The sequence below is a fragment of the Saccopteryx leptura genome, chromosome 8 (assembly GCF_036850995.1).
Source record: "Saccopteryx leptura isolate mSacLep1 chromosome 8, mSacLep1_pri_phased_curated, whole genome shotgun sequence".
Lineage (NCBI taxonomy): Eukaryota > Metazoa > Chordata > Mammalia > Chiroptera > Emballonuridae > Saccopteryx > Saccopteryx leptura.
This window is the reverse complement of record NC_089510.1, coordinates 71,538,359-71,564,312: the sequence shown is the minus strand read 5'-3', so window position 1 is coordinate 71,564,312 and position 25,954 is coordinate 71,538,359. Positions and strand designations below refer to the sequence as shown.

Sequence of the window (25,954 nt, the reverse complement as noted above, 5' to 3'; positions counted from 1 at the left end):
CTCAAAATTTATGGGACACAGCAAAAGCAGTCCTGAGAGGGAAGTTCATAGCAATACAGGCATATCTTAAGAAGCTAGGAAAAGCTCAAATAAACAATTTAACCCTGCATCTAAAAGAACTAGTAAAGGAACAGCAAGTAAAACACAAAGAAAGTAGAAGAAAGGAAATAATAAAGATCAGAGCAGAAATAAATGACATAGAGGCTAAAAAAACAATACAGAGGATCAAGGAAACCAAGAGCTGGTTCTTTGAAAAGGTAAACAAGATCGATGAACCTTTAACCAGACTCACCAAGAAAAGAAAGAAAGAGGACTCAAGTAAATAAAATTAGAAATGAGAGAGAAGAAGTAACAACTGACACAGCAGAAATAATACAAAGGATTGTAAGAAAATACTATGAAGAACTCTGTGCTATATAATTAAACAACCTAGGCAAAATGGACAAATTCCTAGGAACATATAATCTTTCAAAAATCAACCTAGAAGAATAAGAAAACCTAAATAGATCTATTTCATCAAATGAGATCGAAACAGTTATCAAAAAACTCCCAACAAACAAAAGTTCTGGGCCAGATGGCTTCATAGGTAAATTTTTACCAAATATTCAAAGAAGAACTAACTCCTATTCTTCTCAAGCTATTTCAAAAAATTCAAGAGGGAAGACTTCCAAACTCCATTTATGAGGCGAGCATAATACTGATTCCAAAACCAGGCAAAGACAACACAAAAAAGAAAACTATAGACCAATATCCCTGATGAACTTAGATGCCAAAATTCTCAACAAAATATTAGAAAACTGGATCCAGAATACATGAAAAAAAATCATACATCAGAATCAGGTGGGATTCATTCTAGTGAGACAAGGCTGGTAAATATCTGCAAATCAATCAATGTGATTCAACACATAAACAAAAGGAATGATAAAAATCACATGATAAATCAATAGATGCAGAAAAAGCATTTGATAAAATCCAGCAACCATTTATGATCAAAACTCTCAGCAAAGTGAGGATACAGGGATCATACCTCAACATGATAAAGGCCATCTATGACAAACCCAAAGCCAACATCAAAATCAATGGGTAAAAATTAAAAATTAATAGAAATCCCCTTAAGATAGGAACAAGGCAGGGGTGCCCCCTGTCACCACTCTTATTCAACATAGTTCTGGAAGTCCTAGCTGCAGCAATCAGACAAGAAGAAGAGATAAAAGGCATCCAAATTGGAAAAGAAGTAAAACTATCATTACTTGCTGATGATATGATACTGTACATAGAAAACCTGAAAGTCGCAGTCAAAACACAGCTAGACCTGAAAAACGAATTCAGCAAGGTGGCAGGATATAAAATCAATATTCAGAAATCAGTGGCATTTTTATACACCAACAATGAACTGTCTGAAAGAGAAATTAAGAAAACAATCCCCTTCACTATTGCAACAACAAAAAAAATTAAAGTACCTAGGAGTAAATTTAACCAAGGAGGTTAAAGACTTGTACTTGGGAAATTATAGTATAATACATAGATAAAGGAAATCAAGGAAGATACAAACAAGTGGAAGCATATACCATGTTCATGGATAGGAAGAATAAACATCATTAAAATGTCTATATTACCCAAAGCAATTTATAAATTCAATGCAGTTCCTATTCAAATTCCAATGACATATTTCAAAGATATAGAACAAATATTCCAAAAATTTATATGGAACCAAAAAAGAACACAAACAGCCTCAGCTATCCTGAAAAAGAAGAACAAAGTGTGTGGAGGAGTATCACACTTCCTGATATCAAGTTATACTACGAGGCCATTGTACTCAAAACCGCCTGGTACTGGCATAAGAACAGGCATACAGATCAATGGAACAGAACAGAGAACCCAGAAATAAACCCACACCTACATGGACAATTGATATTTGACAAAGGAGGTAAGAGCATACAATGGAGTAAAGACAGTCTCTTTAACAAATGATATTGGGAAAATTGGACAGGTACTTGCAAAAAAATGAAATTAGACCACCAACTTATACCATTCACAAAAATAAACTCAAAATGGATAAAAGACTTAAATGTAAGTCATGAAACCATAAACATCTTGGAAGAAAACATATGCAATAAACTCTCTAATATCTCTCATAGCAATATTTTTGCTGATTTATCTCCATGGGCAAATGAAATAAAGGACAAGGATGAACAAATGGGACTATATGAAACTAAAAAGCTTTTTCACAGCCAAAGACACCATGAACAAAATAAAAAGACAACCTACACAATGGGAGAATATATTTGCCAATATGTCTGACAAGGGGTTAATAACCAAAATTTATAAAGAAACTTGTAAAACTCAACACCAGGAAGATAAACAATCCTATTAAAAAATGAGCAAAATAAATAGACAGTTCTCCAAAGAGAACAAACAGATGGCCAATAGGCATATAAAAAAGTCTTCACCATAACCAATCATTAGAGAAATGCAAATTAAAACTACAATGAGATACCACCTCATACCTGTCAGAATGGCGCTTATTAACAAAACAACACAGAATAATGCTGGAGAGGGTGCGAAGGAAAGGGAACCCTCCTTCACTGCTGGTGGGAATGCAGACTGGTGCAGCCACTGTGGAAAACAGTATGGAGATTCCTCAAAAAATTAAAAATGGAACTGCCCTTTGACCCAGCTATCCCACTTTTAAGAATATATCCTATGAATACCAAGTCATTGATTCAAAAGAATAAATGCACCCCCATGTTTATTGCAGCATTGTTTACAATAGCCAAGATCTGGAAACAGCCCGAATGTCCATCAGTGGATGAGTGGATTGAAAAGCTGTGGTACATATACACAATGGAATACTACATGGCCATGAGAAAGAAGGAAATCTTACCTTTCACGACAACATGGATGGACCTGGAAACTATCATGCTAAGTGAAATAAGCCAGGCAGAGAAAGAAAAATATCATATGACCTCACTCATTTTAGGAACCCAATGAACAATGTGAACTGAGCAACAGAACAGAGATAGAGGCGGGATCAAAGGGACCAGAGGGAAAGTAGAAAAGAACATGGGATCAGAGAAGGGAAAGAGATTAATGAAATTATATATACATAACACAGCATTATAGAGAACTAGTCAGCAAATCCTAGAGGGAAGGGGGGAAGGCATTGGGGGAGGGGGCATGGCAGGGGGAGGGGAATAACGGGGTGGGGGGAGATATATTCGGTGGGACACTTGAATCTATGTAAATGCAAATTAAAATCATAAATAAAAATTATATATATATAAAATTATATATATATATAAAGGTAAATCTAAATGCAAAAAAAAAAAAATCAGTGTAATGACTAGTAGCAATACTTGCTAAATAGCAGAGAGGTTGGAAATTTTTATACCACTGTTCTGAATACACATGAACTCTCTGATTGAACTAAATTCTCCCCCCTTCATTCCCATAGGTTACACAAATATGAGCAGCCCCTGGCCCCTTTCCAATGATTTCTCTCCAAGGAAGTAGGTCTGGGAAATGGAATGGGGGTCAGAGGCCCTAGCAGTCTCACTGGCTGCCAGCAGAGAGACCCAGGGACCAGTATCACTGAATGTTGGCAGGACCCAGTACCAAATGAAAATGTGGGACCTGGTCTGTTGCTTAAAAAAAAAGATGTAATTAAAGCTATTAAAACAAAATTTTTAAAGTTTTTCTGTGATCTCTTTCACTCAATGTATCATGGTGTTTTTAGTTGCTACTTAATGTCTTTTTAAATGAAGAACAAAATTTAAATTATTATCATAAATTTTACAATTCATCTGTATATTGTGCAACACCAGTTCTATTAAGGAGCATTTAACTCAAATGCAAAATCACTGAAATCACACAATTCCTTTTTCTTAGCTCATACACGCGGGTGTAAGCTATTCTTATCAGAACGGTGAAAACATTACACATAACTAACTCGACTATTTTTATTTCATTTCTTGATTCGTTCACAGTCTACCAATACTTCTCCACTTAGCTTATAAGTAAGAAAAGACTGAACTGGAGTTGGCCTATTTTTTCTTTCCTTCTGTCATCATCTCAGCATTAGTGGATGGCTAATATAAGGGGGTAACACAACTAAGAAAGGAGTTGATGAATTCCTTGGTCTTTTGTGGTTCTTAGAATGTCATTGCTTTGTTTCTGGATTAGAAGCAAATTCTGTACTCAACTTGATGCTCGCCGAAGTCTCCCACATAATGGCTCCAGCCCAATTCTGTGCTTATGGGGAATTGTGGACCCTACACATGAATGAGGAGGAAAGGTATAGTGACGCTATATTGTGTGTATTTCCCTTGCTTAAGCTCATGCTCTATTGCCCTGCTGGTTTAACTTAGAAAACACAGTTCAAATATAAAATTATTAAGAACTTAAAGATAGTAGCAGGAGAGCATTAAGCCAAGCATTGCCTCTTCTGAATCAGGAAGTTGGGTTTCGGTGTGACTTCCCAGGTCATAGAGTCATAAACCTAGTTCTGTTTTTGAATCACCAGAAGCAAAACTACATCTCTTCCCATAACAAAATGTTCTTGGGGTGCTAGCTGTGCAAGGGGAGGGTTGGGGGGCAGAGTAGAGAAGGGAAAAGCCCTCCCCCTGTTCAGGAAACACATAAAAAATTCATTCTAGTCTAATTCCAGCCTAGACAAATTAAGTTGGCTAATATTTCACCAGAACATTCAAATGCTTTCTGGTCCTTCACAAAATAATAGTTTGTTGTCAATGCTATTTCCAGCTACTATATATATTATATATCCAAATATATTTTTTCAAGCACAGGAAAATATTCCTATGTGTTATAATCAGTGGCAACAATTCCCTTCTATCCTGAGATGACAGTTATACTATGTGCTAAAATGCCAAATATGAATGTGAGACCCACAACCTTTATGAGGGATAACTCCCAAATATCTATAATCCCAGACTGGAGAAAATGGAAATGTTTTTATATGAGTCTGGATGTCCCATGAATTATTTTCTGTGCATATCTTCACACCACAAATTTATTGCCTTTTCAATCGTCACTAAATATATTCCTCATTTACGATACTATTGCACAAATAAAGTTTATTGTTAATTCTTAAGAGTTTCTATATTAAATAATGAACAGAAAAAAACATAAAAATGATTCGCTTTCACAAGTCATGCATAGTTCATGTGATTAAATTTTATGCCTCAAGAAAAAAAATTGCAAAATATTACATAAGCCAGGCTGACTTACTGAAACAACAAATGCTAAATTTTCAGGTGGCCAGGACATGCTCTCTATATTTGTATGTCCATCACACCTAAAGAGTTCTCAAAAAATAAAGAATGCTTGCTACTGAGAGGACTACAGGCTTTTTAAAATTTATTTTTCAATTACATACAATATTTACAAACAATATTATATTAGTTTCAGGAGCAAAACATGAGACATAATTTATATAACTTACAAAGTGATCGCCTCAATAAGTCTATACCCATCCGATACCATACATCATTTTCACAATAGGTTTTTATAACAGTTCTTCTAGAACCTACACCCTTTTCAGGTATGAGGACTTTGACTCTGGGAATCTGAACTGATGCTTATAAAAAAACTTTTTAAACTTTAGTACTACTAACTTTTAACTGAGTAGAAAATTTAAGCCCCCACATTATAAATACTGTAAACATCACAGAGACTCTATTCATTCATTTATTCTTTAATTAAACAACTATTTCCTGGCACTTTGATAGGGAGGAAGAATGTAACAATGAATAAGAGAGTTGTGGCATCTGCTTTGAGGAGCTTAGGAATCCATGGGGAAGTTAAACATTTAAGACTATGCTGCTGGCAGAAGTACTTATTTATTGTTCTTGCACGCATGTGCATCAGATTGGTGAGGAACAGGAGGTAAAATTAAGTGGTGCAAGCTGAGTCGAGGAAGGACCTCAGGGAAGGCACAGAGGAAAGGAAGAAATCACAAGGAAGGGGTATGGAATGAGGAGCTGGAGATTTCTCAAGGTCAAAGTAACAATGTGTATAAAGTGTTAGGCAGAAGTGATGTGCCACTTTAAGAATGTTGGACTTCACCCCAGGCAGTAGGGACTCAGAAAGCAACCTTAAAGGAGGCGGTATCATTGATACACTGGGACTTGCAAAATGGTAGCATAACAAATATACTGTAATTCAACACAATGAACTGGACCAAGGCTCTCAAAGCCTGGGATTGATGCTGGAACAGTTTCCACAATCTCTGTCCTTTGATATCTTGGTTTTTCTCTTTCTAAAATGGAGCAAATATCAGCTGCGTGTTCACTCTTAAAAGAGTGCCTTGTGCCATAGGTAAGTTTTATTGCCTGCGAGCTATAAAACTGCTTAAACTGAAAGGAAAAAACTTTATCAGAATACATAACTAATATATTATGAGTTACAAGCTAGTGATGTAAAGTTAAGCAGTAATTCAGCTCAGTTCATATTCTTCCAGATAATATACATTCAAATTAACTGAATAAAAGCCAAACAACAAGCCACACTTCTTATCTCTTAGCTCTTACTTGCATTGGGAGTAAGATTGGGTATCTGTCAAAGATTCACTGTGATGTAAAATTCATCTATCTCTTTGCTCCTTGAAGTGTAAAGCTATCTTTCACAAGGTTTCTGGAGTTCTCTCAATCTATACTCTTTTTCAGTATACCTGTTCTTCAATCATCATTATCAACCAGATTCTGCCGGATTCTAATGGAAGAAAACTGGACACTAGCTCTCTCAATTATAACCAGTATGATCTTTCGGTTATAATATATAGTTAGTACCACACTGTTAGCACATGGTTTCTAAATGGTCTGTTTGTATTGCTTTTAACTCCTTAGCCAGATTGTTCTCATAACTGTTGTAAGCCTGGATGCCTCACTTATGCCCAGAATGATAGTCATGGATTAATTTCAAGAGACCCTGCCCAGGTCACTGTAGCCATTTCTTACTAGTGTAGTCTGCTCACAGATGCTTCCCGGTCACATGATCATGGAAGGCAAACAGCACTAGATCACATTCAGTATTTCCAGGCCCAGATGACATTGTGCAAAATAAATTACTGCAGTGCCCACAAGTGTGGGTCTATAGAAATTTCCAGCGACAAGCTGGTACAGGTTTTCACTAAATTTTATAGTTGAATAAAATTAAATAATTGGTAAATGAATCTTTTCTTATTCCAATAAATTAATTGACTATTAACAACAATTTCTGATATCAAACTGTGAATTGAGTGAATTCTGTATTTCACATCAGGATAATAAGCACAATCAGCATTTTGCTAGGATTGGAGCAGGAAGTATATTTAAATGCTGTCTTTCTGATGATCTGTTTGAAAAAGACAATCAAGCCTTTGCTAATTATTTTTCCTCACCACTGTCTTTGGTCTCTGTAACAGAGCCAGAAGAAAAGCCTCCCCACTTTATTATCTATTATGATTTCCACTGAAATCTTTCATAAAGTATGAGCTTTCATAACTCTAGTCTTAGGAGATGTTCCCTGAAAAAACAGTTTCATGAAAAAAAAGAGTTTCAATATTTTGACTACAGATTATGTCACTCCTTGGATATTCACAATAGACATTAGCATACTAAAACCACTGAGAAATCCTACGGTGGGGAACTTAAATAATTTCATTTTATCCATAGACACTCCAAACTACCTGACCACAAAACCCTGTTTTCAAATACAACTTATTAACATCATGTGAAACAGTTATGCATAGAATATCCTGTGGAAAGAATGTGTTTGAGCAAGAAGACATTTTCTAAACTTCGACTTTAATAAAGCAATGCCACACTTCAATTGCACCCATTAAATTATCTAAATTATAGTTCATTTTATTTTTTTATTAAAAATTTTTAATTTATTTTCAAAGTATACATTTGTAACATTCACTATGTTACACTAAGGTTCTAGTCATTGGGTACTAGAGCTGTATCAATACCATATTCACCCTTAGGAGCTTGTAGTATTCTTGGAAAGAGGAGATATATCTCCTTAAAGGAAGTTGCACAGAAAGGCCACATGTGATTATGTAAAAATTAGTGGGGCAGAAATAAGTGCAATGGAAGTTGAAAGGTGGAGGGCAACTGACTGAACTTTATCCACTTTTAGAGACAATGGCAAAACATACACACCCTCTGTTCCCTTCTGCCTATCATTTTCTCCTTTTCCCAGAGACACTCTGAATACAAACTGTGTTATTTGTTCTATGCCCACAGCTTGGGCAGTTTGGGATCCCTGCATTGTTAAGCCAAAAGACATTCAATATTAGAGTTTATTGTCAGGAAGTCATAGATCTTAGAGCCGGGGTGGAAGAAAACTGTCACCCTCATCTAAGCTACGAGAATCCCTTAACTGGCCCCCAATGGTCCCCTTGCTTCTAACCTGGCCCCTTATACACCGTTCCCTAGGCAGCAGCCAGAGTTATGCTTTTCAAAGGTAAATTTGACTGGGTCTTTTCCCAGTGGCTTCCTATCCCACTTAGACTGAAACCCAAATTCTTTACCACAGGCTAGGGAAACCCTGTGGGGATCTAGCCCACTGCCTCTCCCACTGTGCTTCCTGCCACTCTCCAGCTCGCTGAGCTCCAGCCTCACTGGGCCTCAGGGCCTATGAACTTGCTACTCCTCTTCCCTGCGGCATTTCCCCTCATTTCATCGGGTCCCTGCTCATCTGCTCCCTCCTGAGAGAGGCTTTCTCCAGACTCCTCACCTATAACAGCTGTCTAATATCCCACTTCACTCACACTGCATCCTCCACTCCCCTTGCCCCTTTTACTTTTCTTCAATAGGCTTATTGCTATTTAAAAATAATATTTTTATATATCTACTTGTTTATCTCTGGAAAGGCAGAGGCATTATTCTGCATTTCTGTTTTGCCGCAGTCTCCACATTTTTGGTGCTCCATCAATGTTTGTTGACTGCCATGAGTCAGTCTGTGAATAATTGAATGATAAATTCACAGTAGAATAAACCTGTACAATATAACAGGATAGATGTCAAAGAATAGCTGAATGAATTAGAACTTATACATTTTCTTATCAAAAGCCAGCAGATAATAAACTGGCAGCAGAGGAATTTTAAGAAGTTTTCTGGAGAGAATCTGCCACTTATAGCTGGATGGCCTTGAATAAGTGATGCAAATTCTGTGTATCTCAGCCTCTTACCTGTAAAAAGGGAACAATAATGTCTACCTCACAGGATTATTATGAGGATTTGATGAGATAACAGATAAGAAGCCTATGAGACAAGTGACTTCCACGATAGATGGTAGCTATTATTAATTCCCCAAACCTCTTTTATAGAATTTTTTAAAACAGAAAGATACATTTTATTACTTTTAAGAAGAGTTCCTTTGGCCTGCTAATACATGAGAAATATAATCAGATACTCATGAAACTAATAGAAAGTACCAAGCAAAGAAGTTTTTTAGATTATTATTTTGAACTAACTAGACAAATAATCCTCAATTTTTTAAGGATATGAATATGTGATACATCACCCTTCCACTAATGTTTTTGACATCTTAGATTTCTAGGAAAAAGCTATATGAAGAGTTGTTTTTATTTTTTTAAGGACTTTAATTTTAAAATAGTTTAGGACTCTAAAGAAGTTGCAAAAATACTAGTTTCCATATAACCTTCACCCAGCTTCCACCAACAATTACATTAGTAATACCCATAGTAGAGTTTCAAAACTAAGAAATCAACACTGGTGCAATTCTAGTAACTCAGAGACATAATTTTTACAGTTTTAGGATTAGGAACTAATTAGGATCATATCTTGACTCCATTAATCAGGCAAATGAGGCGCACATATTAGTGTACAAAAACTGTAAATGATACAATTTCTTTTCAAAGAATTTTAAAATGTAAAAAGCTATTAGTTCCAACCTACATGGAATTCTACCTTTCACGGTTTCAAAGGGATACAAATGAGAATCCCTGATTTTAATTTCCAAGGTCAAGGCCCCTCCTTCCCTGAAAAACTAATTCTTCCTTTTTTATTAGTTCTGGATATTGCTGTGCTTTAATATTGAAGGGGTAATAAAGTTGAGAGCAGGCCCAATATTGAAGAAGCATTAAAACTCCTGCTAGATGAGTATCAGGGCAGAGAGGTAGGGGAAATTCCATCTCTGATGGAGGGAAGCCATCCCCTCTGCCCACAGAAGGCCTGTGCTTAAGAGACATCGGCACAAGTGCTTATTCACCCTGTAAAGGTGCTGAAGGCACAGCCACCGGCAGTCCGGCTGGTCACACATAAGGGAACACATCCCGGCTACCTCTCACCCAAAGCACATTCCCTTTTCCCCACAGACTGCCCCCCACCACGTTTAGAATGAACACTTTAGAACAAGGAGACATCTCCCAGCTCTCAATGTGTACAAATTAGTTAGCATCAAGTTAAATTAGTTCATTTGATGGAGTAGAAAGAGGAACAAAAATGTTCCTTAAAGGAAAAAATAATTTAGAAGTACAAAAACAAAATTAATAACACAGGTAAGACACTGACACTTTTTGATGTTTTGTTAACTAAATGCTTTTTGTTTTTCTCTTCTGTGGAATAGCACTCCACAGGGTGGTCCACTTGGGATAATAAAGTGTGGCTTTAAATACATCAGGTTTGAGATGACCCACTCTTTGTAATCAGAGCATACTGAGAGTGAGAACACAGCTGTCCATTTTTGGTCTATCCTGGTTGAATTTTTGGTTCTTTATAAGACTTTCCAAAGTGTGATCATCTTGTTCCAGAGAATAAAATAGGCTGCGCATGGCAAAATGTCAAGGTACCTCTTTTTGCATGGAGTGAAGAAAAACAGAATTTGGAAGAGGGCATGGGTTTGAGCCCCTGATCCACAATTTATCAAATGTATGAACCTGAGCAAATTTACCCTTAGTTTCCTTATTCATAAAATCAGTAATATAACAACAACAACAGCACTAACAATAAAGTTTTCTCACACACAAAAGGAGTAATATAATAACAAGAACAACAACAATAATAACTATCTATAGTGTTTGTTTATAGAATCAAATAAGATTATAAATGTGAAAGTCCTTTACAATTGAAAGAGCTCTACAGGTATGAGTTATTGCTACGTCACCTGAAAGAAATACATGATCAAAAATCCTATGTAAATCCACTGGGATATTTTTCTAACAGAAGTTAAAATGCCATCTTAATGAAATGATTTAACACATCAGCTTTTTCCTTCCTCTCTTTTCTTCTTTGTAACTGTAGAGTGAAAAGAATACATAGAGAATGGGCAGAGGTTCTTCATAAAGGTTTTCATAAAGAAATCTTCCGAAAAGTTTTTCTTCACAAAGTTCATGAGGTTTATGAAGTCTGGAGTGTTATTTTTTCTCTTCATGAGTATTTTTTACAAAACTGTTTCCTGGGTCTTGCTCTTACGGAAAATCTGGAGGGAAAAACCTAAAGCTAGTCTGCAAGAGACTTTTCCTGAGTCTTCATGGTAATGAGAAAAATAACCACAAGTCGGTGAGCTAAATTAATTAAATTTACGTGACTGTCATTTATCTTGAAATTATGTCCTTCCTACATTATTTAGTGTAAAAATCCCCTTTCTCTTCTGAAATGATGATGATAGTGGATGGCAACTGTTTTGTTGGTTTTCAATGTCATTAATCTGCAAAATAAAAAGTTGGCTACCCCATGTCAGGCCACTATTAGTTTTTGAAACTGGACTGGCCCCTGACACGCCAGCTTCTGGGAACCCTTGGCTTAGGAGGTTAATTGGAGATGGCAGGGATGGCGGTAGGGAAGCCCGTTCAGCTGCCTCTGTTCGCTCCCTTCCCCAGAGTCACGGGGGCCCACTGCCCCACATCCGGGCTGTCACCAGTCCCTGGCTGTGTATCTGCGCCCCAGACCCCTGGCTCCTCATCCCTGTCTGCTTCGCTCTCCCAGCCTCTCTTAGCTGGTGTCATCCTTCCAGACACAGCTCCCTAAGTTTGCCATGTGCAGTGACCCTGTGCTGACCCGGAGCCATGATACAAACTATGGGATTGTAATGAATCTCTAATTACCCGCAGTACCTCCATGAGTCCTCAGCCCTGCTGCTCAGCTATATTTTTCACCGATTTGGTCATCACCAAGCACACAGAATGCAGCCAAACTGTGCCCGGAAGCTGGGAGCCCCCACAGTCTCTGCCAAATGAGGCTGGCTCTGCAGTCTTCTGGGAATGACAGGATGATTTTCTCCCTTGTTATGAATCAGAGAGGCATCTGCACATGAATCATTCCACTCTGTGTGGGGGCTTTGTCCTGACTTTTCTTTTTCTAGTAGTTCAGGCTGAGTAGCTGCTCAGAAAGTCAGGGGATCACCCTTAAGCAGAGGGGCTAGCATTTTTAATTTCATGTGATAATTCTGAAATTCTATATCTCCTCGATCCAAAAAGGGATACTTGCTAGATTTAATAAAGTAAAGAGCAGCTGGTCTTGATTTTCCAGAAGAATATGTCATATCATAGCAGAGGGGGAAAGGGCTTAATTCATGACAATAGTAAGACCTCCCCGAGTGCCAGGCATTCTGCTAAAGCTTTTATGCACACGCTTGCTGTCTAATATTGACTAAAACAAAAAACAACAAAGGCATTTTACAAATTAAAACAAAACAAACAAGGTTTGAGAGGTTAAGTAATGGTTAAGGGTCTAAGGGTAGATGGACTTTCAATTCATTATCAGAACCCAGGTGAAGAATTACTCCTAGTTTTCAAAATAACTCAAATAAGTGTCTTTTTTAAAAGTTAAATGAGATAATCAGGATGAAAATACTAACTTGAGGGAAAAAAAATTAGTAAAACACTTGAGAAAGTGCTCTGTTGACTCAAAAAATAAATTCAATTTAAAAATCCCTGACACAAATATTAAATATTCTCTTCAATATTTAAATATCCTTTTGCCTTTTAAAGGTGCTAAGTAAATAAAGATAAATAAGACAATCATCCTCCTCAACCCCTTCAGAAAGTCAGAGGTCATTATTGTTATCTTATCTCCTACTTAATATATTTAAAAGGTATATTTATAATAGTACCAAATTCAAAATGTTTTAGAGCAGATTACTAATATTTCTCTGGCTTCTTAAATGCAAGTTTTGTAATAGCATAAATGATGTCACACTGTTCAACTTGTGTGAGTGAAGAATGCTTGTTGGCACTTGATACCCAGGTTATGCCCAAGCAGTGTGGAAAATATTTTTCATGGAATAAATGCATGTGTTGAGAGGTTGTGCCTTGAAATGGAAATGGAGGAGCCACAGAAAATGGTCCTATACTGTGTTTCAGAAGGCAGCCTGTTTTCCAGCTTCAGATGGTCTTAGTCCTAGGTATTTTGCAGGCCGATTAATTCCTCTAATTTGCAGGTAATTTGGACTTTTGTTGTACAACAAAGCTTTGTGGTTAAGACAGTAATACTCTGTTCTTGAGCCTTATAGCCTTTTCCTACCTCCTACAACAGATACGAGATAGTAAGTTGCCTCTTAGGGAACAATTTCATGATAGAACTCCATAGTTTCTAAACCCAGAGTCTCTGGTCCATGTCATCTCTCATCTCATCAATAAACCAATTGGGGCTTGAGTTAGAAGAGAATTTGGAGATTAACTAACACCCTCATTTTACAGATGAAAAAAACAGCACACAGAAAATGACTTCAAAGGCACATTGGCACACAGGATGCTAATGGGATATACACATATTCTACTTGAGGTAAGAAGTTGGCATTACTCTGTTTTTGAAGGTTCGCTCTTGCTCTGATATTTCCTACATGTCTCTGCAAACACAATGACAACCTCATCTATCTAAGGACAAGCTATTTCCCAGGAAGTCTGTAAATATTTTGGAAATATGGATCCAAATAACAGGATAAATTAAGACATATCTACATAAACTGAATATAATGTGGGGTTCCTAATACTTCTAAGCATTACATTTAATAATAATAGCTACCACTTACAAAGTGTCTTTTATATGTTATGTATCACACATCTTCACAACAATTCAGAATGTATTATGAATCCCATTTTATAAAATAAATAAGTGCCAAGAGTCACACAGCTTGTAAGTAAGGCAGCTTTCATCTGCCTCTAAAGCTCAGATTCCACCCATACGTGAACCCAAGTGCCAAAATGAGAAGGAGAAAAGTAGTCTCACCTCATTTTCAAAGCTTAATAAAGTGTTTGTATCCTGAATTGAAGCCTGGGAAAAGTTTAGAGAAAACATCCTTAATTAAGTCTCTACCTGCATGGGCTTCACCCTGGATCATGGGCCTCACCCTGGATCATGGGCCCCTCTGACTCAACAGGACCACTGCGTCAACAAAAGTATTCTTCTCCAACTCAAAAAGACACCAGTTATCCCTCCAATCCCACTTTCAGATCAGCTGTAAAGGAATAAGGAGTAAGCAGCCATTAGGAGTATTTCTCCAGGCAAGTATTTGCCTTTAGTATTATTTTCTTGCCTGCTCTTATTGTGTTTCCACTTGACAGTTGGAGCCTAACTTCAGAAAGTACTTATTAAAATTAACACAAACATCAGAGAGTTGAAGAGGGTTGGCTGTTCCATTTTTAGTCCCTCTAGCACTCACCTGCAGCTGAAGAAAAGAAACAATGGGACTTCCTACAACTCTGCTGGAAAAACAAAAGAACACAACTTCATTGTTAAAGAAGTCAGATAACTGTCTAAAGCAAAGCAGTCTACAGAGGGAACCAATAGAATAGATGTGGGTGAAGTCTGTCTCTGTCGCAGTTGTAGACAAAGTTTTATAAGGTCTCTGCGAATTTCCCTGTGTTGTCCAGTACCGTGTGCTCATCCTTAAATAACTTTTAAAGGAAAAATGGCTGTTTCTGTATGTAAGAAAAGTCTATCTGTGATAAAAAATAGTAATAATCAAAATTTGCATACAATTTGCATGCTTAACAACTTTCCTAGATGAGGTAGTAGTACGCTGAAGCAACTGGAGCCAGACTGCCAGATCTTATAAGGAAGCACTAGACTGCTGATAAATTGCCCGCCTTTCTCGGACTACCACAGTATATACTTTTTGTTGTTGGTTGGTCTTAAAATCAAATTGGACCCAGTCAGCTTTGCAGTACATATTTTGGATTTGAAGGTTTATTTTTAATAGCCTGATTTTTAAAATATAATTTAACATAATATACATGTTAAAGTATGTATAACTCCTTTGAAAAACATATAAAGAGGAGGTTAATTCTTGTCCATCAACAGAAGCTGCTAACTCAAGAACTAGGGACACTCAGAACATTATGTAACATATAGTGGCTATCACCAGGACAAATGGTATATGATCACCAAATCTTATTTTATTTTCCTTTTTCCTGGCTGCTCAGAAAACTACATTTCCCAGTTCCCTTAAAAATGAGATTGTGCACCAGTTGATGATGTGAGTCACTTCACAGCTGAGGCAGTAAAATGCCTTGTGTGGTCTCTCTTCCGTTCTTTTGCTTTAACAAATGGCCAAGTCATTAGCCCAGATGGCAAAACCTATATCAGCCTCGGTCCCTAGGTGATTCCATGGAGCACAACTCTCCCCTCAATTGCTCAAGACAGGTGTCACAAGCAAGTAAAAGATTCAGAATTAATTTATTATTACAATAACACTTAACCTACTCTGACTAATAGTACCCACCCAAAATGAGGTATTTTAACTCAATTCTATTAAGGTAGAAAGGAGGGAAATTTTAAAAACTTGGACAAGCAGGCCTAAGACCTCTACAATGTAAGACTTCAAACTAATGGCCTCTGCACAAAGATGCAATTGCATAACAGTGAGCCCATCAGTCCCTGAACTTGGAAAACATGTGCTCCATGGAAAGAGATGTTGAAAATATATACTGATCATGGTCTTGGCTCTGGGAGGAGCAGAAAACAAAAGGAAAGTATACCCCTCTGGCAAGTCCGATCTACATCAGACTGCTCTCATTTAAGTTTGGGGCTGGAATTTTTCCATCTGTGCAACCACATCAATTTTCCCAGCTGAAAATTCAGTTAAAGGTTTTCTAAATTAGTAATCACCTCAGATCCCTGGCAAAAACAAAAGCAAATCTTTTCTAAAGAACTCAACTATAAAACCAGGCCCCAAAGAATTCTATCAGGTAAAGTGAAAAGTACAAATGCATGAAGAAATAAGTTTGCATTAGAGAGAGTCATCCGATATTTGAATGATCAAAATTATAGAGTATTATACCTCAAACTGGATAATACATATTTTTTATGTAAACATGTAGTATTTTTAAGAGTTTCTTATGGACCTGAAACAATAAAGTACATAGAAGAAGACATAGGTACTAAACTCATGGACCTGGGTTTTAAAGAGCATTTTATGAATTTGACTCCAATGGCAAGAGAAGTGAAGGCAAAAATTAATGAATGGGACTACATCAGACTAAGAAGTTTTTGTTCAGCAAGAGAAACTGATAACAAAATAAACAGAAAGCCAACTAAATGGGAAATGATATTTTCAAACAACAGCTCAGATAAGGGCCTAATATCCAAAATATACAAAGAACTCATAAAACTCAACAACAAACAAACAAACAATCCAATAAAAAAATGGGAAGAGGACATGAACAGACACTTCTCTCAGGAAGAAGTACAAATGGCCAACAGATATATGAAAAGATGCTCATCTTCTTTAGTTATTAGAGAAATGCAAATCAAAACTGCAATGAGATACCACCTCACACCTGTTCGATTAGCTATTATCAATAAGACAGGTAATAGCAAATGTTGGAGAGGCTGTGGAGAAAAAAGAACCCTCATACACTGTTGGTGGGAATGTAAAGTAGTACAACCATTATGGAAGAAAGTATGGTGGTTCCTCAAAAAACTGAAAATAGAACTACCTTATGACCCAGCAATCCCTCTACTGGGTATATACCCCCAAAACTCAGAAACATTGATACGTAAAGATACATGCAGCCCCATGTTCATTGCAGCATTGTTCACAGTGGCCAGGACATGGAAACAACCAAAAAGCCCATCAATAGATGACTGGATAAAGAAGATGTGGCACATATACACTATGGAATACTACTCAGCCATAAGAAATGATGACATCGGATCATTTACAGCAAAATGGTGGGATCTTGATAACATTATATGAAATGAAATAAGTAAATCAGACAAAAACAGGAACTGCATTATTCCATACGTAGGTGGGACATAAAAGTGAAACTAAGAGACATTGATAAGAGTGTGGTGGTTACGGGGGGGAGGGGGGAAAGGGAGAGGGAAAGGGGGAGGGGGAGGGGCACAAAGAAAACTAGATAGAAGGTGACAGAGGACAATCTGACTTTGGGTGATGGGTATGCAACATAATTGAAAGACAAGATAACCTGGACTTGTTACCTTTGAATATATGTATCCTGATTTATTGATGTCACCCCATTAAAAAAATAAAATTATATATAAAAAAAAGAGTTTCTTATGTTCTAATCTAGACCATAAAGCAATATTCAACACATTTTAAAATCCATATTACATAAAATAGACTTTCAGAACAAGATGTGATTTTTAAAAATCAATAACAACAGAAAATTTTAACAGACATTTAGTAATTTCTTAAGTGTCAATTTAGTCACATTTTGTAAAATTTTGGTTGGTAGTAATTTTATTTTATTTTATTATTTTTTTTATAAATAAATTTTTATTTTAATGGGGTGACATCAATAAATCAGGGTACATATATTCAAAGAAAACATTTCCAGGTTATCTTGTCATTTAGTTCTGTTGCATACCCATCACCCAAAGAGAGATTGTCCTCCGTCACCCTCTATCCAGTTCTCTCTGTACCCCTCTCCCTCCCCCTCTCCCTCAATCCCTCCCCCCATGCCCTGTAAGCACCACACTCCTGTCCATGTCTCTTAGTCTTGCTTTTATGTCCCACCAATGTATGGAATTCTGCAGTTCTTGTTTTTTTCTGATTCACTTATTTCACTCCGCATAATGTTATCAAGATTCCACCATTCTGCTGTAAGTGATCCGATGTCATCATTTCTTCTAGCTGAATATAGTATACCATGGTGTATATGTGCCCCATCTTCTTTATCCAGTCTTCTATTTTTTTTACAGTGATTAAAAGCCTTTAAGCAACCTCTTGGCCAATACAGCAAGAATCCATAAAAGAGTAGTGTCCTTAACATGTTCCCCAAGTCCAAGTTGGCCCCATCACCATGCCAAATCCCTGAAAAATGCAACCCAACCACAGTTCAGTCTGTTAGGAGCTGTCACAGGGAGCAGGAGTCCAGGAAAAGTCCATATCCAGGAAAAGTCCGCATGGCACTGGTATTGTTGTCACCATTCTATACTTTGCAGCTCATGTCTAAGTCCCAATGACCACTGCTTCTAGCTGGTAATGATTCAGGTAGACTGGAAAAGCCATTTGCAGCATGCGTGGATATGGAGCTTCTGTTCTCCTCTGCCTGGAGAGATGAGACCAGGGTGCTTTTCCCTGGAGCTCTGCGACTGTGGCATGGTAAAGAGAACCTTGGGATACACTAAGCTGGGTGACAGAGGTAGATTCATAATAGAAGTTGGAAAAAGGGGGAAAGAGAGCTCTAAATTAGGAGTAGGTCCCAGCCTGAAATATGAGTGGGGCATTGAGGTAGGAGGGATAAAGGAAACACTATATATTAAGCAAAGCAGCAGAAAATAGGACTATCAACACCCACAACAGAGATCTTTGAGGGAAGAATAAAAAACCTGACTATTCAGGAAAAACATAGTTAAGTGGCCCTTGTGCAAATGAGATCAGTTTACCTGCTTCTTGGAAGAAATACCCTAGGCTCGTCCACAGTGTCATACATGGGGCCAACGGCCCTGGGCACCTTCAGCCTTCAGTGGCCAACCCCAGCTTTCTGGGCAAGGTTAGGTCATAGGTGGCTGGAGCAGGGCTGGAAGAGACTGAACCCTCCCTTAGAGGAGCGAGAGGGAAGCCTACCTTCCAGTGTCCCTGTTTCCTCACAGCAGAGGCATGTAAGCCTGGCAGGCTTTAGCTCAATGACCTTCCTTTCCACTATTGAAGCAGGACCCAGATGGCATCCTATGAGACCCCTTTGGGGTGTTGGAGCCTTTAAGGGTGTATCCTAAAAGCTGATAGTTCCCCTGATCTCTATTGGGCTTTTTCTGCCTCTAGGTATCTTAAAAGCCATGCTCAGAAGATCTCGCTGAGGGGTTTGAGGATCCCCATCCGCCTATATAAATCTTTTCCATATATCTGGAGCTATTTGGAAAAAGACAAAACAGTGTTATTAGCTGAATCTAATAAAGAAGGTAGTAGTTTGCAGGCTAAAAAGATTTGGTGTCTCCTCTTCATCAGCATTCAAAAGAAATGTAATTTGTTTTTTAAGTAAAAAGCATGATATGGTAGACCCGTAGGAATTCCAGGATATGACTACCCCCTTTTAAATTTTTTTTTAAATTAACCTTAAAATGTTTGCTGAGTACACTTTAATAATACCTTAACTTTAAAGATTGTAAGCATGACAAAATACAGTAAATGCTTTTGCTCCATATGCAGGAGCATTTTCAGTTTAGCCAGTTTAGGAAATCCAATAATAGAACAATGCACACAGACAATGAGCTATAACATGCTTAGCAGCCTCTCCTGTTCTGACAGAGGTTATTATAGATCCGGAATATGTATCTACTGTAATGTGGACATACGACTGTTTGCCAAATGAAGGTATAAATTTTTTTTTATATATTTTTATTTGGCCTATCCACCAAAACTTAGGAGATGCAGCTAAAGTGGCACTTGAAAAAAGATTTATTATCTAAATATCATTAGAAAGAAAGATAGGCTGATAATAGATAAATTGAGTATCCTACTTAGTTAGAATAATGGCCAAATAAATCAATTAAAATTTGAAGAGTCAAAATAAATTCAAGAAAATTAAAAGGGAGGAAATAGTAAAGATAACAGAAAAGCTCAATGTAATAGGAAAAGAAAGATTTAAAGAATGGATCTCTGCCCTGGCCGGTTGGCTCAGCGGTAGAGCGTCGGCCTGGCGTGCGGGGGACCTGGGTTCAATTCCTGGCCAGGGCACATAGGAGAAGTGCCCATTTGCTTCTCCACCCCCCGTCCTTCCTCTCTGTCTCTCTCTTCCCCTCCCGCAGCCAAGGTTGCATTGGAGCAATGATGGCCCGGGCTCTGGGGATGGCTCCTTGGCCTCTGCCCCAGGCGCTAGAGTGGCTCTGGTCGCGACAGAGCGACGCCCCAGAGGGGCAGAGCATCGACCCCTGGTGGGCAGAGCATCGCCCCTGGTGGGCGTTCCGGGTGGATCCCGGTCGGGCGCATGCGGGAGTCTGTCTGACTGTCTCTCCCCGTTTCCAGCTTCAGAAAAAAAATACAAAAAAAAAAAAAACAAACAAAAAATGGATCTCAAGAGAATTAGAGACAAACTGTGACAGAATGGGAGAAAATATTTGCAAAAGACATAGATAATAAAGGACTGTCATCCAAAATATATAGCAATAAGAATACAAACATACTGAATAAAAAATAGTCAATAGACCTGAACAGATATTCATCAAAGAAAATAGATAAATGGCAAATAAGCATTTGAAAAGATGACATCATATGCCATCAGGTAATTGCAAACTGAAATGACAATGACATACCACTACACTGTTACAGAATGGTAAAAATGCAGAATACTGACAATTCTAAATGCTGACAAGGATGTGGAGCAATAGGAACTCTTCATTTATTGCTGGTGGAATGCAAAATGGTACAGTCATTTTAGAAAAGAATTTAACAGTTTCTTTAAAAACTAAACATACTTTTACCATATGATCTAGCAATTGTACTCCTTGGTATTTATCGAAATGGGCTGAAAACTTATATCCACACAAAAACCTGCACATGGCTGTTTATAGCAGCTTTATTCATAATTGCCAAAACATGAAAGCAACCAAGTTGCTTCAATAGGTGAATAGACAAATAAACATTCAGGCAATGGAATATTATTCAGCACTAAAAAGAAATGATCTATCAAGCCATAAAAAAATGGGAAGAAACTTACATGCATATTACTGTATGAAAGAAGCCAATCGAAAGGCTACATAATATAAAATTTTAATTATATGACATTCTGAAAAGGGCAATACTTATAAAGACAATATAAATTTTAGTTGCTGCTAAGGAGTAGAGGTGGGAAGGAATAAATAGAGGATATTTAGGGCAGTTAAACTATTCTTTATGACATTATAATGGTTGATACATATCATAATATTATACATTTGTCAAAACTTGTAGAATATTCAACACCAAGAGTAACCTGTAATATCCATTGTGAATTTGGATTAAAATGATGTGTCAGTGTAGGCCCAACAATTGTAAGAAATGTACCTGTAGTGTGAGATGTTATTAGTGGGGGGAGGTGTGAGTGTATACTGACAGGGAGCATACAGGAACTCTCTGTACTTTCCATTCAATTTTGCTATGAACCTAAACCTACTATAAAAAGATAAAGTCTACTCAAAAGGAAAAAAGTAGTAACAGGGCTGAATATTAGTTCTTTGAAAAAAGTAATAAAATATTGGCAAAGCTCATCTAGACAGAGAGAAGGCCTAAATGTAGAATGCATGAACAAAGACATATAACTAGAGATATAGCAGCACTTAGAAGTTAAAAATTAAGTTTGATGTAAAAAGATAAAAATAAAGAAACAAATACATGAAAATCATTAGTATATTATTTTTTATGTTAGAAAATATAGAAATTGGGTCATCTAAAAATTAAATTTCTAATAACCAGGAACAAAATAAAAACTCAAAGAAAATTTTATAATATTTTTAACTGAATGATAATAAAAACACAAAATAACAAAATTTGTGGGATATAGTTAAAGCAGTGATTAGAAGGAAATTTATAGCATATATTAGAAAATAAAATTTGTGATATAGATCTTCAGCTTAAGAAATTAGAAAAAGAAAATTGAATTAAAGCTTTCTAAGAAGGAGAAAAAAATAAAATATTTTAAATAATAATGATAAGAATAGAAATAGAAATAGAAAACTAACAATAGAAAATATATCAAAAATAGCAAAAGCTGACTCTTTGTAAAGATTAATAAAAGCAATACTGATCAAGAAAAAGAGTAAATAAAAGGAGGACATTGATTTAGATCCTAAAGACATTAAAAGAACAATAAAGGAGTGACATCATAGAAATGGTGCCGTGAGGACATGGACCAAAAAATCTCCCCAAAATTTCAACAAGTTCAACAACCAGAGACAGAAAAACCTATTCTTGGAGCATCCGAGAGTTTCATACCCTGAAGGCGAAGTGCAATCAACAAGACCACCCTCAGATGCTATTAGGAAAAATTAAATTAAATATCATGGATACAAAAGAAAGAGAGGTAACACAGATAGATGTGGAAAAATCTATGGAGAAAAAATTTAATATATTGGAAATCCTGGAGCTAAATGACAGAGAATTTAAAATAGAAATCCTAAAAATACTCAGAGATATACAAGAAAACACAGAAAGGCAATTTAGGGAGCTCAGAAAACAACTCAATGAACACAAAGAATATATTAGCAAGAAAATTGAAACTATAAAAACAAATCAAACAGAAATGAAAAACTCAATTCATGAACTGAAAAATGAGGTAACAAGCTTAGCTAATAGAACAGGCCAGATAGAAGGTAGGATTAGTGACATAGAAGACAAGCAACTTGAGACACAACAGAGAGAAGAGAGAGACTCAAAAATTAAAAAAAATGAGATAGCCCTACAGGAATTATCTGACTCCATCAAAAAGAATAGCATAGAATAATAGGTATATCAGAGAGAGAAGAGAAAGAAAATGGAATGGAGAATTTATTCAAACAAATAATAGATGAGAACTTCCCAAGCCTGTGGAAGGAACTAAAGCCTCAAATTCAAGAAGCAAACAGAACACTGAGTTTTCTTAACCACAACAAACCTACTCCAAGGCATATCATAATGAAAATGGCACAAACCAATGACAAAGAAAAAATTCTCAAGGCAGCCAGGGAAAAGAAGAATACAACATATAAAGGAAGGCCTATTAGATTATTATCAGATTTTTCAGCAGAAACTCTACAAGCTAGAAGAGAGTGGACCCCAATATTTAAAGTCCTGAAAGAGAGGAACTTTCAGCCAAGAATACTATACCCATCAAAGTTATTCTTCAAGTACGAAAGAAATAAAAACATACACAAATACAGAAAAGATGAGGGAATTTATCATCAGAAAACCCCCACTCCAGGAAATACTAAAGGGGGTTTTCCAACCAGATCCAAAGAACAAAACAAAACAAAACCACAAGTAAAATCTCCACCAAGAACACAATAAAACCAAATTTAAACTGTGACAACAAAAGCAAAAAAAAAAAAGGGGGAGAGGACAGAGATTAACAGTAGCAAAAGACAATGAAGTGCAGAAACACTCGCAAGATAGGGTACTACAATGAATATGGTAGGTACCCTTTTCATTACTTAATGGTAACCACCCTTGAAAAAACCACCACAAAAGCACATGACTTTAAAAAGGTAGCAACAGAGGAAAGAAGTATGGAATACAAACAAACAAAAACAAATGATAAAAAAAGAAATTAGAAGAATCAAACAAGATACAAAACTAACAGAAAGCAATTTATAAAATGGCAATAGGGAATCCACAAGTGTCAATAATTACACTAAACGTAAATGGATTAAACTTACCAATAAAAAGACACAGAGTAGCAGAATGGATTAAAAAAGAAAATCCAACTGTATGCTGCCTACAAGAAACACATCTAAGCAACAAGGATAAAAACAAATTCAAAGTGAAAGGCTGGAAAACAATATTCCAAGCAAATAAAATACAAAAAAAAGCAGGTGTAGCAATACTCATATCTAATAATGCTGATTACAAGACAGCAAAAGTACTCAGAGACAAAAATGGTCATTTCATAATGATTAAGGGGATGCTGAATCAAGAAGACATAACAATCCTTAATATATATACACCAAACAAAGGAGCACCAAAATATGTAAGACAGCTACTTATTGACCTAAAAACAAAAACTGACAAAAATACAATCATATTTGGAGACCTCAATACACTGCTGACGGCTCTAGATTGGTCATCCAAACAGAAAAATCAATAAAGATATAGTGGCCTTAAATGAAACACTAGAGAATCTGGATATGATAGATATCTACAGGACACTTCATCCCAAAGCAACAGAGTATACATTTTTCTCTAGTGTACATGGAACATTCTCAAGAATTGACCATATGTTGGGCCATAAAAATAACATCAGCAAATTCAGAAAAATTGAAATTGTACCAAGCATATTTTCTGATCATAAAGCCTTGAAACTAGAATTCAACTGCAAAAAAGAGGGAAAAAATCCCACAAAAATGTGGAAACTAAACAACATACTTTTAAAAAATGAATGGGTCAAAGAAGAAATAAGCACAGAGATCAAAAGATATATACAAACAAATGAAAATGACAATACAACATACCAGAATCTCTGGGATGCAGCAAAAGCAGTGATAAGAGGGAAGTTCATATCACTTCAGGCATATATGAACAAACAAGAGAGAACCCAAGTGAACCACTAACTTCACACCTTAAGGAACTGGAAAAAGAACAAAAACAACCCAAAACCAGCCAAAGAAAGGAGATAATAAAAATCAGAGCAGAAATAAATGAAATAGAGAACAGAAAAACTATAGAAAAAATTAATAGAACAAGGAGCTGGTTCTTTGAAAAGATCAACAAAATTGACAAACCCCTGGCAAGACTTACCAAGGAAAAAAGAGAAAGAACTCATATAAACAAAATCCAAAATGAAAGAGGAGAAATCGCCCTGGCCAGTTGGCTCAGCGGTAGAGCGTCGGCCTGGCATGCAGGGGACCCGGGTTCGTTTCCTGGCCAGGGCACATAGGAGAAGCGACCATTTGTTTCTCCACCCCCCCTTCCTCTCTGTCTCTCTCTTCCCCTCCCGCAGCCAAGGCTCCATTGGAGCAAAGATGGCCCGGGCGCTGGGGATGGCTCCTTGGCCTCTGCCCCAGGCACTAGAGTGGCTCTGGTCACGGCAGAGCGACGCCCCGGAGGGGCAGAGCATCGACCCCTGGTGGGCAGAGCGTCGCCCCTGGTGGGCGTGCCGGGTGGATCCCCGTCGGGTGCATGCGGGAGTCTGTCTGACTGTCTCTCCCCGTTACCAGCTTCAGAAAAATACAAAAAATAAAAAAATTAAAAAAATTAAAAAATAAAAATAAAATGAAAGAGGAGAAATCACCACGGACACCATAGATATACAAAGAATTATTGTAGATTACTATGAAAAACTTTATGCGACTAAATTCAACAACCTAGAAGAAATGGATAAATTCCTAGAACAATACAACCTTCCTAGACTGAGTCATGAAGAAGCAGAAAGCCTAAACAGACCTATTAAGTAGAGAAGAAATAGAAAAAAACATTAAAAACCTCCCCAAAAATAAAAGTCCAGGCCCAGACTGCTGTACTAGTGAATTCTATCAAACATTCAAAGAAGACTTGGTCCTTATTCTACTGAAGGCCTTCCAAAAAATTGAAGAAGAAGCAATACGTCCAAACACATTTTATGAGGCCAACATAACCCTCATACTGAAATCTGGCAAGGATGGCACAAAGAAAGAAAACTACAGACCAATATCTCTAATGAATACAGATGCTAAAATACTAAACAAAATACTGGCAAATCGAATACAACAGCATATTAAAAAAATAATACATCATGATCAAGTGGGATTCATCCCAGAATCTCAAGGATGGTTCAACATATGTAAAATGGTTAACGTAATACACCACATCAATAAAACAAAGAAAAAAAACCCACATGATCTTATCAATAGATGCAGAAAAGGCATTTGATAAAATAAAA

General features: G+C 36.9%; 1 long non-coding RNA gene across 1 annotated transcript in view; it reads left to right on the top strand.

The window, feature by feature from the left end:
* LOC136380073 (uncharacterized) overlaps window positions 1–25,954 on the top strand; it is an 86,046-nt gene that overhangs the window by 34,913 nt on the left and 25,179 nt on the right. Inside the window, exon 2 of the long non-coding RNA XR_010746837.1 lies at window positions 13,664–13,748. This is a non-coding gene — a long non-coding RNA (uncharacterized lncRNA). The remainder of the gene's footprint in view (window positions 1–13,663; window positions 13,749–25,954) is intronic.